This window comes from Dendrobates tinctorius, unplaced genomic scaffold (genome assembly GCF_039654945.1).
Source record: "Dendrobates tinctorius isolate UK_male_01 unplaced genomic scaffold, ASM3965494v1 ptg000051l, whole genome shotgun sequence".
In the NCBI taxonomy this organism is placed as follows: Eukaryota; Metazoa; Chordata; class Amphibia; order Anura; family Dendrobatidae; genus Dendrobates; species Dendrobates tinctorius.
The window spans coordinates 22400442-22414288 of NW_027361719.1; positions in this window are offsets into that span (position 1 = coordinate 22400442).

Sequence of the window (13847 nt, forward strand, 5' to 3'; positions counted from 1 at the left end):
GGGACCCCTTTAAGAGAGGCATGGTGTCAGAACCAGAGCGCTGAGTGGATTTGCCCTGACTTCCATACCATTGATCCCTTTTATAGAAGCCTGGGATGAGAATCAGAGCACTGAGGGATTTACCCTAACTTCCATACCGGAGATCCCTTTAAGAAAGCCTGGGATCAGAACCAGAGCGCTGAGTGGATTTACCCTGACTTGCATACCAATGATCCCTTTAATAGAACCCTGGGGTCAGAATCAGAGCTCTGAGGGATTTGCCCTAACTTCCATACAGGAAATTCCGTTAAGAGAGCCTGGGGTCAGTACCAGAGCATTTGAAGGCAATTGCCCTGACTTCTATACTGGGGATCCCTTTAAGAGAGGACTGGGGTCAGTACCAAAGTGCAGATTGGATTTGCCCTCACTTCCATACCGGGGATCCCTTTAAGAGGGGCCTTGGGTCAGAACCAGTGCGCTGAGTGGATTTGCCCTAACGTCCGTACAGGAGATCCCTTTAAGAGAGCCTGGGGTCAGTACCAGAGCATTTGAAGGCAATTTCCCTGGCTTCCATACCGAGGATCCCTTTAAGAGAGGACTGGAGTCAGAACCAAAGCAATGGATGGATTTGCCCTGCCTTCCATAACGCAGATCCCTTTAAGAAAGGCTTGGGGTCATTACCAAAACGCTGAGTGGATTTGCCCTAACTTGCATACCAATGATCCACAGGAAGGGGGATTCATTTCTGTCATGTGCTCTGTGCTCCTTTCTGGGGGGCCAGACAATGGCTAGGAGCTTATGTTCCCGGGGATGCTAGATTTCTCCCACCACGTCAGTGTCTGCTGAGGTGTTGTCAAGTGGGAAAGCTTGCTCATAGCAACCAATCACTGCTCAGCTTCTTTTAACCTGCTCTGGTGAAATGAGAGATGCTTAGTGATTGGTTGCAAGGAAAACTGTTGCTCATAGCAACCAATCACAGCTCAGCTTCCTTTGAACAGCTCTGGTGAAATGAAAGATGCTTCATGATTGGTTGGTGATACACACATACATACATTCAGTTTGAGATAACCGCACACCATCCATCCTTATGAACCACAGCCTATACGATGGAGTACAGAGAAAGTATTTATTATATGCCACCTACAGTTCTATGTAACACCACAGATAACACAATGATAATTCTCAGAATTGAAAATGACAACTACTATATTATCTGTACTAAGAGAGCTATCGCTGTGACTGTGTGTCAGTGACTGACACCGAGCTTCCACATGTGTCCTTGCACCGGACGTCACTGTGCTGAATGCCTACGATAGGAGGAAGGTGTTGAGCAACCAAAGGCATTCAGCAATGTCACTTCTTTTTTGTTTGTTTTTTTAAAATGTGCCCCCCTCGGGGAAGCAGGAATTAGCTCTGTAGATTGGTGTCTACCCTGCCTACCCTTAACCCTGCCACAGGGCAACATTTACAGCACCTTCAAAATAACTGTTTATTCTATACAGCTGATGTACATTCAGCTGTCATGCATGATACCTAGTGGCAGGAAAAATGGAAGCTGAACAGTGGGTAAAGGTGTGCCTGCCTGCTGGGTAGTTTTCTTAAGTAATGTTTTAGAAGTTTAATTTAATTGTTTTTTTTCCTCTGGAAATAGATCCCCATTACATTGAGAATTAGCCTACACTTTAGGTCTGCTATTATAGGGTGTTATTTTTTTTTTTTAGTTAAACAAACAAAATTTCCTAAAATCACCAGCTGTCCAAATATCTCTGCACAAGTGCACAGTAATGAGTACAACATGGTGGAGGATACTGGATTTAAATGCAGTTACATCATAAAGGGAACCTGCCATCATTGTAAAGGCACTGCAATGTTGATTACATCCATATTTTAATTTTAGAAATCCGGGTTTACATTTTAGAGAAATTTATTGTTGAATTTTTATCCAAATGAGCCGCAAGAGCAGTGGCGAAGCACTGCATTTACAGCTCTCCTCCCTCTTTCCCGCCTGTCCATCTTCTGACAATGATTGGCGGGACATTATTCTTTCAGTTAAAGAGTAGAAAGCGTAAAATAGTGATTAAAGAAGAATAACGAAGCAAAATTTTCACCAAAGGTTTCAATTTATTCAGTACTACAGCGCCATTACAGCCATGTCTTTACATTATAAAAGCGTGCTGACAGCTTCCCTTTAACTGCTTCTCCCATCCAAGATCTAATGCAAATGCCTCATTCTTAGGGGCGGTACATGCACAGTAAGGAGTTGATGAAGAACACGATCAGTGTCCAGCGCATAGAATGCAGATCGTGCCAGACAACCAGCGTGGGAACTAACAGCAGGAGTGAAGAAGGTCAGTGTCTGGCTCAATCTACAAACCATGCAGATTACAGCTGACGCTGATCTTCTTCTTAAGGTCGGAGTCACACTAGTGAGAAATACGGACGAGTGCTATGCGAGAAAAAAATCACATAGCACTCGGACCAATGTTAATATATGGGGCAGCTCCCATCAGCCCATTTTTCTTGGCTGTATTATACGTGCTGAGAAAATTGCAGCATGATGCGATTGTCACCGTATTACGCCCGTAAAACGCCAATGCACGTCTATGGGGGCGAGAAAACTATGGATTAAACACGGACCAGACGTGTGACTTGTGAGAAATACCCACCGGTGTCCTTTGACAAAAGCCGGCAATTCAGTTAGCAATACAGTAAAATCACACTGACATGTTTAGTAAAGAATAGAAAGAATAGATATATACACATAGAATACATATATATATATATATATATATACACAGTATGTCATTGAGACACATATATATATATTTATATCTCATAGAGTTCTACATAGCATAATAGCCGCTAAATCAATTGCTGGCTTCTGTAAAATCATTACAAAACCCAACATGAAATGACAAATGGTTTACATATAGTAAACCATTTCATTTAGTTGTTTATATGTCTTTGACTAATAATTAGATTAGGGTATGTGTGGAAAATTTTGGACATGTAGGTGTTAAATTAACGGGTTAATTTATTGAAAAAAATTGCATAGGCTCCCGCTGTATTTTCACTGCCAGAGAGGGAAAGACAGTGAGTGAGGGCAGATATTAATAGCCTAGAGAGGGACCATTGTTTTTTGGCCCCCCCGGCTAAAAGAAAATCTGCCCAACCACCCCAGAAAAGACACATCTATAAGATGCGCCTTTTCTGGCACTTAGCCTCTCTATTCCCATTGCCTTTAGCAGTGGCTCATGGATTAATAATGGATTAATGTCACCTTGCTATTGAAAGGTGACATTGCCGGGTTAATACTGGAGAGGTGTCAATAAGACACCTATCCATTATTAATCCTATAGGAGTAAAAGGGTTAAAAAAGACACACACACACACTAATCAAAAATTATTTTAATGAAATAATGACACCAAGTTTTTGACAAAATTTATTATGCTGCCAATCCAACAAAAGTCCTTGTTCTGTAAAAATAAAATAAAAACCAACAATATCCATACCTCTCCGCAGTTCAGTCAGGTCCCCCGCTGCAATCCATCACAAGGGGTTAACTAGTTTACAAGCGGGACCAGTGCTAATGCTACCGGCCCGGTTGTAAACCACTGCAGAATGAATGAATTCATCTTTGCACAGCCTCCGTGGCTAACCGGGGATGAACTGATTAGTGTGGGAATTGCAGCGGGGGACCTGACTGAACTGTGGAGAGGTATGGATATTGTTGGCTTATTTTATTTTTTTTATGGAACTAGGGCTTTTTGTTATGAATGGGCACCAAGGAGGACAGCAGGCCCATGCTAAGCCACAGAAAACTTGAGAGGTTGGTAACTAAGCGGATGCAGACCCCTGATCCTGTCCACACAACTAGCAGTAGCCGTGGAGTGTGTCTGCGATGATCCTAGATGCCTCGGCACAGCCGGAGAGCTAACTAAGCCTAAAGCAAGAAATGGGGAAATCTAAACTGCCCGGAGCAGACCCCAAAGGAATAGATAGCCCCCAAACATATATTGTCAGTGAGACAAGATAAAAACACAAAGGCAGGCAGAAAAATAGACTGAGCAAACAATGGGGCCCAAACTGACTTGACAGGACAGGAAAGGAAAGACACTCTCTGCAATCACGCAAAAAACCCTGCAAAAAGTCCAACATGTCTGATGCACAAAAACACTGAAGTCGCACGACTTCACCCCCACTATATCAGCACTCTGGTATGTTCTGAAAGCGAAGCAAAAAGAGACCAATATAACAGGGGACAAAACAAACTGTCACATGCAGTAACATATGGGCGGTGATTCAGCACAGCCCCAGCCGGAGCTGGCTGACCCGCACAAAGCAGAGATAAACAAAACCATATCAAATGCAAACAGAATAACAAATGAACCACTTAGCTGAACCATGCAGGGAAAGAGCAGGAGACATCAGACCTAGAAGGCACAGGAAGAAAATAACCAGCAGGTATAGAGGGAGTCAGCTGTCTTTAATCCCAATCAGAAACCCCAGATCTCCAATCGTCTTCCTCATTATCAGGTGGCAAGCCTCTGTCAATCAGATCAGCTCCACTACCTCCAGTAACCACCAGAGGGAGTCCAGAAAGAGAACTCGCAACCCCTCTGTCAATCTGAGCAGCTCCACTACCTTCAGTAATCACCAGAGGGAAGCCAGAGAGAGAATTCACAACAGCTTTTGTTGGATTGGAAGCACAATAAATTTTGTCAAAAACTTGATGTCATTATTTCATTAAAAGAATTTTTAATTAATGTGTGTGTGTCTCTCTCTTTTTTAACCCTTTGCTACTATAGGATTAATAATGGATAGGTGTCTTATTGACACCTCTCCATTATTAACCCAGCTTAATGTCACCTTTCAATAGCAAGGTAACATTAACCCATTATTAACCCATGAGCCACCACTAAAGGCAATGGGAATAGATGCGCCTTTTCTGGGGTGGCTAGGGGCAGACTTTTTTAGCCAGGGGGCACAAAAACAATGGTCCCTCTCTAGGCTATTAATATCTGCACTCACTCACTGGCTTTCCCTCTCTGGAGCTGAAAATACATCGGGAGCCCACGCAATTTTTTTTTCAACGAATTAACCCGTTAATTTAACACCTACATGTCCAAAATTTTACATGCATACCCTAATCTAATTATTAGTCAAAGACATATAAAAAACTAAATGAAATGAACTGGTTTACTGTATGTAGCCATGTGTCATTTCATGTCGGGTTTTGTACTGATCTTACAGAAGCAGATAATTGATTTAGCGGATATTATGCTATGTAGAACTCTATGAAATATAAATATATATGTGCCTCAATGACATGTATATATATATATGTATATATATATTATATATATCTATTATTTTGCTTGTGTATTAACGTGTCATTGGGATCCATTATATGTCCATTTTGCAAGCTGGCGAAAAAATCTCGTCATATGGATGTCACACTCATGCTTAGATGTGAGAAAATCGCATCCTGGCATTGCAATCGGATGACATACGGATCACTGTTCATAAAATATTTGTGCGATTCTGGTCTGTGAAAAACGGACCATATTTTTATACGTTGTGTGTGACTCCAGCCTTAAGGATCTTATTGTGCATGCACCGCCCTGGGGACAAATGACTCTTGCAATACATCTGGGCTGGAGAGGCAGGTCACTGAGAAAAGAGTGACCTGTCAAGAAAGGCAGCAGAGCTGTGTGCGCAGTGCACGCTCACTGTACTTGTGGCTCATTTGTACAACAGTCAACCATAAATTTCTCTAAAATGTAAACTCAGGTTTCTAAAACAAAAGTAAGGTTGTAGTTAACATTACAGTGCCTCTACATAGCCATGATGATGGGTTACCTTTAATTATCATAATTTAGATTAACCTGGGCTTCACAGCAATGTCCCTGACTAATCTCAAGCACAGGATCCAGTTGCTCTGAGTGAATAACAAAGAGTCAGGAATGGGACACCCACACATGTACTGCTGTGTGGGAAGGAGTGAGGCTGTGTAAATCCCCCACCCCTGCAAAACATAGCTCACATATTTTCATCTCCAATCAGTCTCAGTATAAGAAAAGCCATTAGATAAAGCCATAGTATTAAAGATTACATTTAATGGAGCTGACAGTGTGCATGCAAACCAGTATTAACAAATGAGAATGTACAATAATTACTGAGAGTGGAGGAAAGTAATGAAGTAATGTCAAAAGAAGTAATGAGGTTGTCCTCTCCTCTGGCCTAGCGTGGGAGGACGAAGGGGAAAATGCCTGAAAGACATCAAATCAACAGATATGTAGTAGGCTGAAATAGTGGAGTGTGGGAGGCCAGATCAGTCTGATGAGTGGAGAACGAGCAGCTCTGCATAGGGGTGGGCTACTCGCCCTGCACATGCTTCTAATGTCACAGTCCTGGACTTGGTAACCTTTTCTTTTTTGTTAATTTTTAATGTATGCACAGTTCTTTATTTCCATACTTGTAAACTACATTTTACCTCTCATTCTGACGTCAATTGAGTTCATTTATGAGTGTGCAGCAGATCAGATCTCTGGTGTCAGTGTTATTGGAAATTTGAGTTGTGACGTATCAGAGCTGTGTATTAAGTGAAGATTGCCCCCACACCAGAAAGGAGCATTCAAATATGCTTCCCTCGGCCTATTAATACACGGTGGCTCAGTGGTTAGCATGGTTGCTTTGCAGCACTGGGTTCAAATCCCACCAAGGATAACATGTGCAAGTACTTTGTATGTTCTCCCCGTGTTTGCTTGGGATTTCTCCGGTTTTCTCCCACATTCCGAAGACAAACTGATAGGGAAACTAAATTGTGAGCCCCATCGGGGACAGTGATGATGATGTCTGTAAAGCACTGTGGAATATGATAGCGCTATATAAGCAATGCATAATAAATAAGTGCCAATTGACTGTATACAAGTCAATCACCACTCGTTCACTGGTCAGATAATACAGGTCGCAGAATACCAATGGGAACACAATGATCATCATTAAAGGGAACCATGGGCAGCATGAATCAGGCAATGGCTGCATTATTGCAGCTATTTTTTACTCTGAAATCCTGGAACCTTTCATAGAAAATTTACTTTGAAAAGATGATGAGGAACAACGCATCTTGGATGACTAGTACATGGCAGGTCCCTGACAGCTTCTCCCCACACTGCTCCCCCTAGGTTCACAGATCACTCCCTATGTGTGTATATGGAGAGTGACCTGCCAATCAAGGGAAGCAGGGCAGGAATTAGTCGGCAGCAGGGCTGGTGTTAAGGCCCTTTTACATTTAGCGATGCACCAGCGATCCAACCAGCGATCCGACCTGGTCAGGATCGCTGGTGCATCGCTAAATGATCGCTAGTGAGCTTTCATACAGAAAGATCTCACAGCGATGCAGCAGCGACGCAGCGCACGATACTTACCATTCACACACAGCGATCCAGACGTCCTCCCGCCCGCGTCCAGCGTCGCTCGTCGTCACAGCAGGAAGTCTCAGCAGGAAGCGCCCGACGAGAAATGGAGCCGGACATTCTCGCGCGACCAGCGATGGACAGCGGGGGAGCCAGTCGCTGGTAAGTATCACACATAGCGATATCGCTAGCAATATCGCTATAACGTCACAAAACCAGTGACGTTTTAGCAATATTGCTAGCGATATCGCTTAGTGTAAAACCCCCTTAAGAGGCAGGCAGCTGATTAGGGCCCCTGCTCCTCCAGGGGCCTCTAGCTGAGACAGTGGTGTGCTGCTAATAGCATCACACCACAGGCCACTGAGGGGGCCGGCGTCCCCCCCATCGCTGATTCAACTTATCAGGAACATAGGCACAATGCACTTGAAAATAGTGATGGAGGAGAGAGTGTCATCTGACGCTCCCTCTCCCATCACTCCCCCTCTTCTTGTGACTCAGCAGGCACACAATGACGTCACTTCATCGCGCACCACGCTGTGCCAGCAGTGGAGCTGAAGAGACCGGAGCAGAGCCTGGAGCAATGCGAGGAACAAGGAGGAGGGGTGAGTATTGTGCGAGCATGTGTGTATGCATTACTGTGTGTGTATATATATGCATTATTGTGTGTGTGTGTGTGTATATATATATATATATATACATTACTGTGTGTGTGTGTGTGAATTCGGGGGCTGCATTATACTGTGTGTGCGTGCGCTCCTGCATGCGTGTCTGCACTATACTGTGTTGGGGGGAGCTGCATTGTATTGTGTGTTGGGGAATATTCTGACTCATGGATATGTAGAACGTATGGTGCCTGGATAAACATCTCTTTCTGGGCCCTTTCCGTATCGACCTGTACTCACGTTCATACCGATTAATCAGACAGCTTAACTCAGCCACGATCTCATGTAAGAAGACTCCAGGAAAAGAGGGATGCTTTAACTGAAATTCTTGTATTATGACGAAAGCAGCAGGTAAAAAGGAATATTCTTCAGAGGACATGTAAGAAGATGCATACAGATGGAGGGACGATCACAAAATGGAGAATAAGGGAGGGAACAAACATACATCACAGGACTACAGGGAGAGAGTTGGGACAAAATACAGGGAAAGGCAAACTTCTGCCTAGCAACAAGGATACAACACAAGCAATGCAAATATTAAATGATTTCCCAAGTCGTGGGACATGACAGGGAAGCTGCATTATACTGTTTGTTGGGGAGCTGCACTATACTGTGAGTTTGGGTGCTGCACTATACTGTGTGTTAGGTGGAGCTGCACTATACTGTGTGTTAGGTGGAGCTGCAGTATAGTGTATGTTTGGGGGAGCTGCACTATACTGTGCGTTGCGGGAGTTGCAGTATACTGTACGTTTGGGGTAAGTGAACTATACTGTGTTGGGGGAGCTCTACTATACTGTGTGTTGGGGAGCTGCACTATACTGTGTGTTTGGGGGAGCTATACTGTATTATGTGTTGGGGAAGCTGCACTGTACTGTGTGTTGGGGAGCTGCACTATACTATGTGTTGGGTGGTGTCACAAAAGGGGTGGTATGACCATTGGCCGCACATGGCTATCACATGTGCAGGGGGGGCTTATCCTAGTTATCCCACCACTGCCATCAATGTGACAAAAACAGCAAGCTAGTCTTGCCCTAACAATTTACTGCAGGGGGGTTTATTTTAGTTATCCCAACACTGCCACAATATATTACAAGCTGTCAGGATTTATGTATATCTCACTTTCCAGTTCCACTTTGGAACTTGCAGCTCTCCGGCACCCCCTCACCCTCAGGTCAGTCAGAGAACTGCACCTAGGATAATTAGCCGCCAGTCGGGCTACTTGTTGCGCATTGGCTATTAGGCATGCTGCAGCGAGGGAATTATAAATGCTTTAGCCGCAGCTACACAGTCAGCTTATAAAACCCCTTCCGTTACTGCCAGCTAGCCTACCCCGCCAAAACACACTTCGCTGCCACCAGCTTATGATTTTCTCTATTAATATTTAAAATTAATAAACGGGTATGAAGCAAACCCAAATTAGTAGTGTAATGAGCTTATAGGCATGTGAATTCATCACAGAGCAAGGAGACATAACTAATAAATTTAATATTTACTCCAAAAAGTAGACAGTGTTTACAGAGATATAAAAAGAGCTTACAATGGGAGTCAATTAAAATATGTACAATACGATTACAAATAAAAAGGAGGATGAAAACAGAAAATGAACACTCACATTATGCTTAGGTCATCTTAGGCAGAGCCAGGCTGGTAGGAGGAGCCAAACGTTACCATGCATTTGAGATCCTATTGCCACGGCATCCCAAGCTCGAATAAATGAGGGGGTTGGGGAACTTATACCTTTGGGCTTGTGACATCACTAAAGGGGCTGGCTTGTGAAAGTCCTCCCCCTGCTTTCACAGTTACAATCTGGATAAAAAAAACATAATAATCATAACTCACAGAGGGTACCTCATATAGAAACGCACATAGTATCATCTTTTCCAGCTTGTCGCTGGCATTCCTCCAAAACCAATCTCAACTAGTTATTTCACACCATTCAGGAGAAATCCTTTTCTCTGGTTCTCTTGGCGCTGGAACCATGAAAAACATGGGCTATGAAGCTTAGTCAACGCACGTCGCAGAAATGTAACTTTCATGTTTTTATCATAAACTTGCAGCGTTTTATGACCAAATGATTAGATTCTAATTATTGTCTATGAGAGTAGCTTAGCACATTTTGGAGACAAAGATACCCCCTGCTATGAGGCTGGAAGGCGCTCACACTGGAATTTCACATTACAATGAGTGTGCAGTGGCTGAAGGGGGGGAGGGGGGTCACATCTGCAGCATGTGTGAGAGTGTTACAAGCTGCTGGCAGGCTAACAAGAGGGGAAAGGAAGGGGGGTCAAACCCACATCACTGACATAGCAGTGTCCAGTAGGTGAATAGAAGATTCTGCAATGTGATAATCAGGGGAATCTTACATCATACTTTACATTATCGTTACAGGTGGGCAGTGCACTATGCTGTGTGTTGGGGGGAGCTGCAAGATACTGTTTGTTGGGAGGAGCTGCACTTCACTGTGTGTTTGGGGGAAGCTGCATTATAACCTGCGTGGAGGTGGGCTGCATTATACTGTGTGTGGAGGGGGGCTGTATTATACTGCATGTGTGTGGAGGGGGGCTGCATTATTCGGTGTGTGGGGAGATGCAATATACTGTGTGGGGAGGGGGGCTGCATTATACTGTGTGTGTGTGTGTGTAACTGCAGTATACTCTGAGGGGGCTGCAGTTTGCTCTGAGGTGGGCTGCAGCATATGAGGGGGATTGCAGTATACTCTATGAGAGGGGCTGCATTATACTCTATCAAGGACCATGGGGAGTGCATTAAACTATCGAGGACTATCTGTCCCCATTATTCTTTCTCAGTCAGTGTAAAGAAACTCAGGAACAAGTGTTGAACAACTTCAATGCTGTCGATCACGCTTGTTTAATGGCTTAAATTCTGCACTTGTAAATACAGCCAAAATGTTTGTGTGATGTGGAATATGTGAGCATTTGGGGCCCCACTTTAAACTTTTACCCAGGGCCCCACTTTCTCTAAAACCGGCCCTGGCTGGCAAGGACCTGTCTCAGATTAGCCATCTAAAGGCCCCGTCTCACTAAGCGATCTCGGTAGCGAGATCGCTGCTGAGTCACAACTTTTGTGACGTAACAGCGATCTCACCAGCGAGATCGCTATGTGTGACAGCGATCAGCGAGCGGCCCCCCTGCCGGTATCGCTGATCGCTGGAAGAAACCTCTGGACATTTCTTTGGTTGCTGGTCTCCCGCTGGCCAGCACGCATCGCTGTGTGTGACAGGCGGGAGACCAGCGATCAGGTGTAAAAAATAATAAAAAAAATAAAAAATATAGTTATTCTCACCTTCCGACGTCCCGTTCAGCCATCCTGCCTCTCTCCACGCTCCGGTCCCAGTGATCCTTTGCACGAATGACCACGAGACTTTGTTATCCCACGAGACCGTGACATCTCGCGGTCATTCTCGCAAAGGATCACTGGGATCGGAGCATGGAGAGAGGCAGGATGGCTGAACGGGATGTCGGAAGGTGAGAATAACTATATTTTTTATCTTGATTCTATTTTTTACAGGGATGGCCAGCGATGCCGGGCGCTCGGCATCGCTGTGCTGATCGCTGGTGAAGCTGTCTGTGTGACAGCTCACCAGCGATCACATAGCGACTTACTAGCGATCCTGACACCTTGATATCGGTGTCGGAATCGCTGGTAAGTCGCTTAGTGTGACGGGGCCTTAAGACAGAAAGACTCAGAATCAGCAAAGCTTTAAAGGGAACCTGTCACATCAATTCAAGCATCTAAACTGTCCCCAGTGCCTTGTTAGTGATACAATGTGCTTCACTAATGATGTCCAAAAAGCATATATAGTTATATCATACCTGCTCATTTAGTCATAGGGGTGTGCTTCATTTTCTCTTCAGTGAAGGGCGTCACCACCCACTTGATTGATTTTCCTGGTTGCGCCTACATCACTGGATTTCTACGCTTGCGTAGTGTGGCACTTGGGGCTGTGCGTGCGCAGTGTCGAGCGGGCAGCTGCTCTTGCGCAGTGTGTAGCGTGGAGCCGGCCACACTCATGCAGTGGCGCAAAAAGCTTTGAATATTCACAAATTGAGGCATGGCAAAATGTGACTTTTGATGTCATCACGCCACTTTTTCCCAGCTAAGCCAAAGTGGGAGAGGATGGGGTGGGTCGGGATCGTGAGGGCAATTGTAACCTCTGCTCACCAAATTCATTATGAACCGAGGCATTCCTTAAGTGACAAATCATACTCCAGTCTCCGACCTGAGTAAGATTTATGGCGAGGTGCATGGAGACACATGCCACTTCGCACCTCATCTGATTCATTACAAGGTATGCATAGTGTGCGTACTATAGTAAAATTGTACAATTACCCCAGATGTCTTTCAATATAGTTTGTCCTATAATCTTTTATGTATTTTAAATTAGAAGTTACCATAAGCTACTTCATTTCCATTGTCTGCTGTTTTCCACTACAACAATCCTACTACAAAACACTGTGACATTCACTGTTTTGGTTCTGTCACTGGGTGGTGATGTGCCTTCGCTGTGGACTATGTGTGGCAATGAAGCAGCGCCTCTGTGCCTTCCCTGGAACTGTCCACGGAGCTTAGGGGCCATTTCTGTGTCTAGTTTGTGTTTGCTCCTTGCTGATTAACTCTTGGTGGGGCGGCTGCTATTTATGTTCCTATATCTCTGCTCACATTGACAGTTATTTAGTTCAGGTCGACTTGGTCCACATCTCTGCTACATTGCTCCTGTAGTAGTATTTTGACCACTTGCATGTCTTCAAATTCAATCCATGCCTTGACTCCCACACATGACGACTCTTCTTAGCATTAGCTTGTTTTACCAGTCAACAGACTACTCCGTGGCCTCAACCCAGGGGACCCTTTGTAAGGTCAGATTCCTGTACATCGGTAAAAAAGAGAGAATGTCTGGGCAACCCCTTGAATCTGTTAAATGGAGTGGATAGTGGTAACCCTGGCTGGGAGAATAGTGACAACTCTTGCTGGGAGGATAGCGGCAACCCGGGCTGGGAGGATACATAAGTCTGCAGTCACACAGAGTGACTAGAGACTTATTAATTTTAACTGAACAACCCCTTTAAAGTCTAGAACATGCACTAGAGAAAATGCCAACATTCATTATAGAGAGTTCATTCTAGGGATCGGAATAAGGCTGTATATTACCATCATTCAGCGCTGAACCGTCCATATGTTTGTGGACAATCCATGAAAATGAGGCATTCGTTTTACAGGACAAGTTGTTATTTTGCTGTGCTTATATTGCATCATTATGTTCTCCAGCTCTTTACACACATCATCATCACTGTCCCCATTGGGGCTCACAACCAAGCTTCCCTATCAGTATGGTCTTTGGAGTGTGGGAGGAAACCCATGCAAACACGGTGAGAACATACAAACTCCTTGCAGATGTTGTCCTTGGTGGGATTTGAACCCAGGACCCCAGCGCTGCCAGGCTGCAGTGCTAACCACTGAGCCACCGTATTGCCCAAGTTGTAGTCTTGCATGGCACCTTTCATTTTACTTTATAACGTATTAAAAAATGGGTAAGAAAAGTCAGGTGAATCAGTGAAAAAATGCAATTCTGCCAGAGCTTTTTTTAGCTTAGTGTTTATTGCATGGTAAAAATTACTTGATAAAATGATTTTCCAGATCATTACAAATATGATCATATTTGATTTGAATTTTTAAATATTTTTGAGACTTTTTAATTCTTAATTTTCACTAATATTTTTAAGCTTTCTCAGGGAGCTTGTACCTCATTGCTTGTACTATATACTGCAA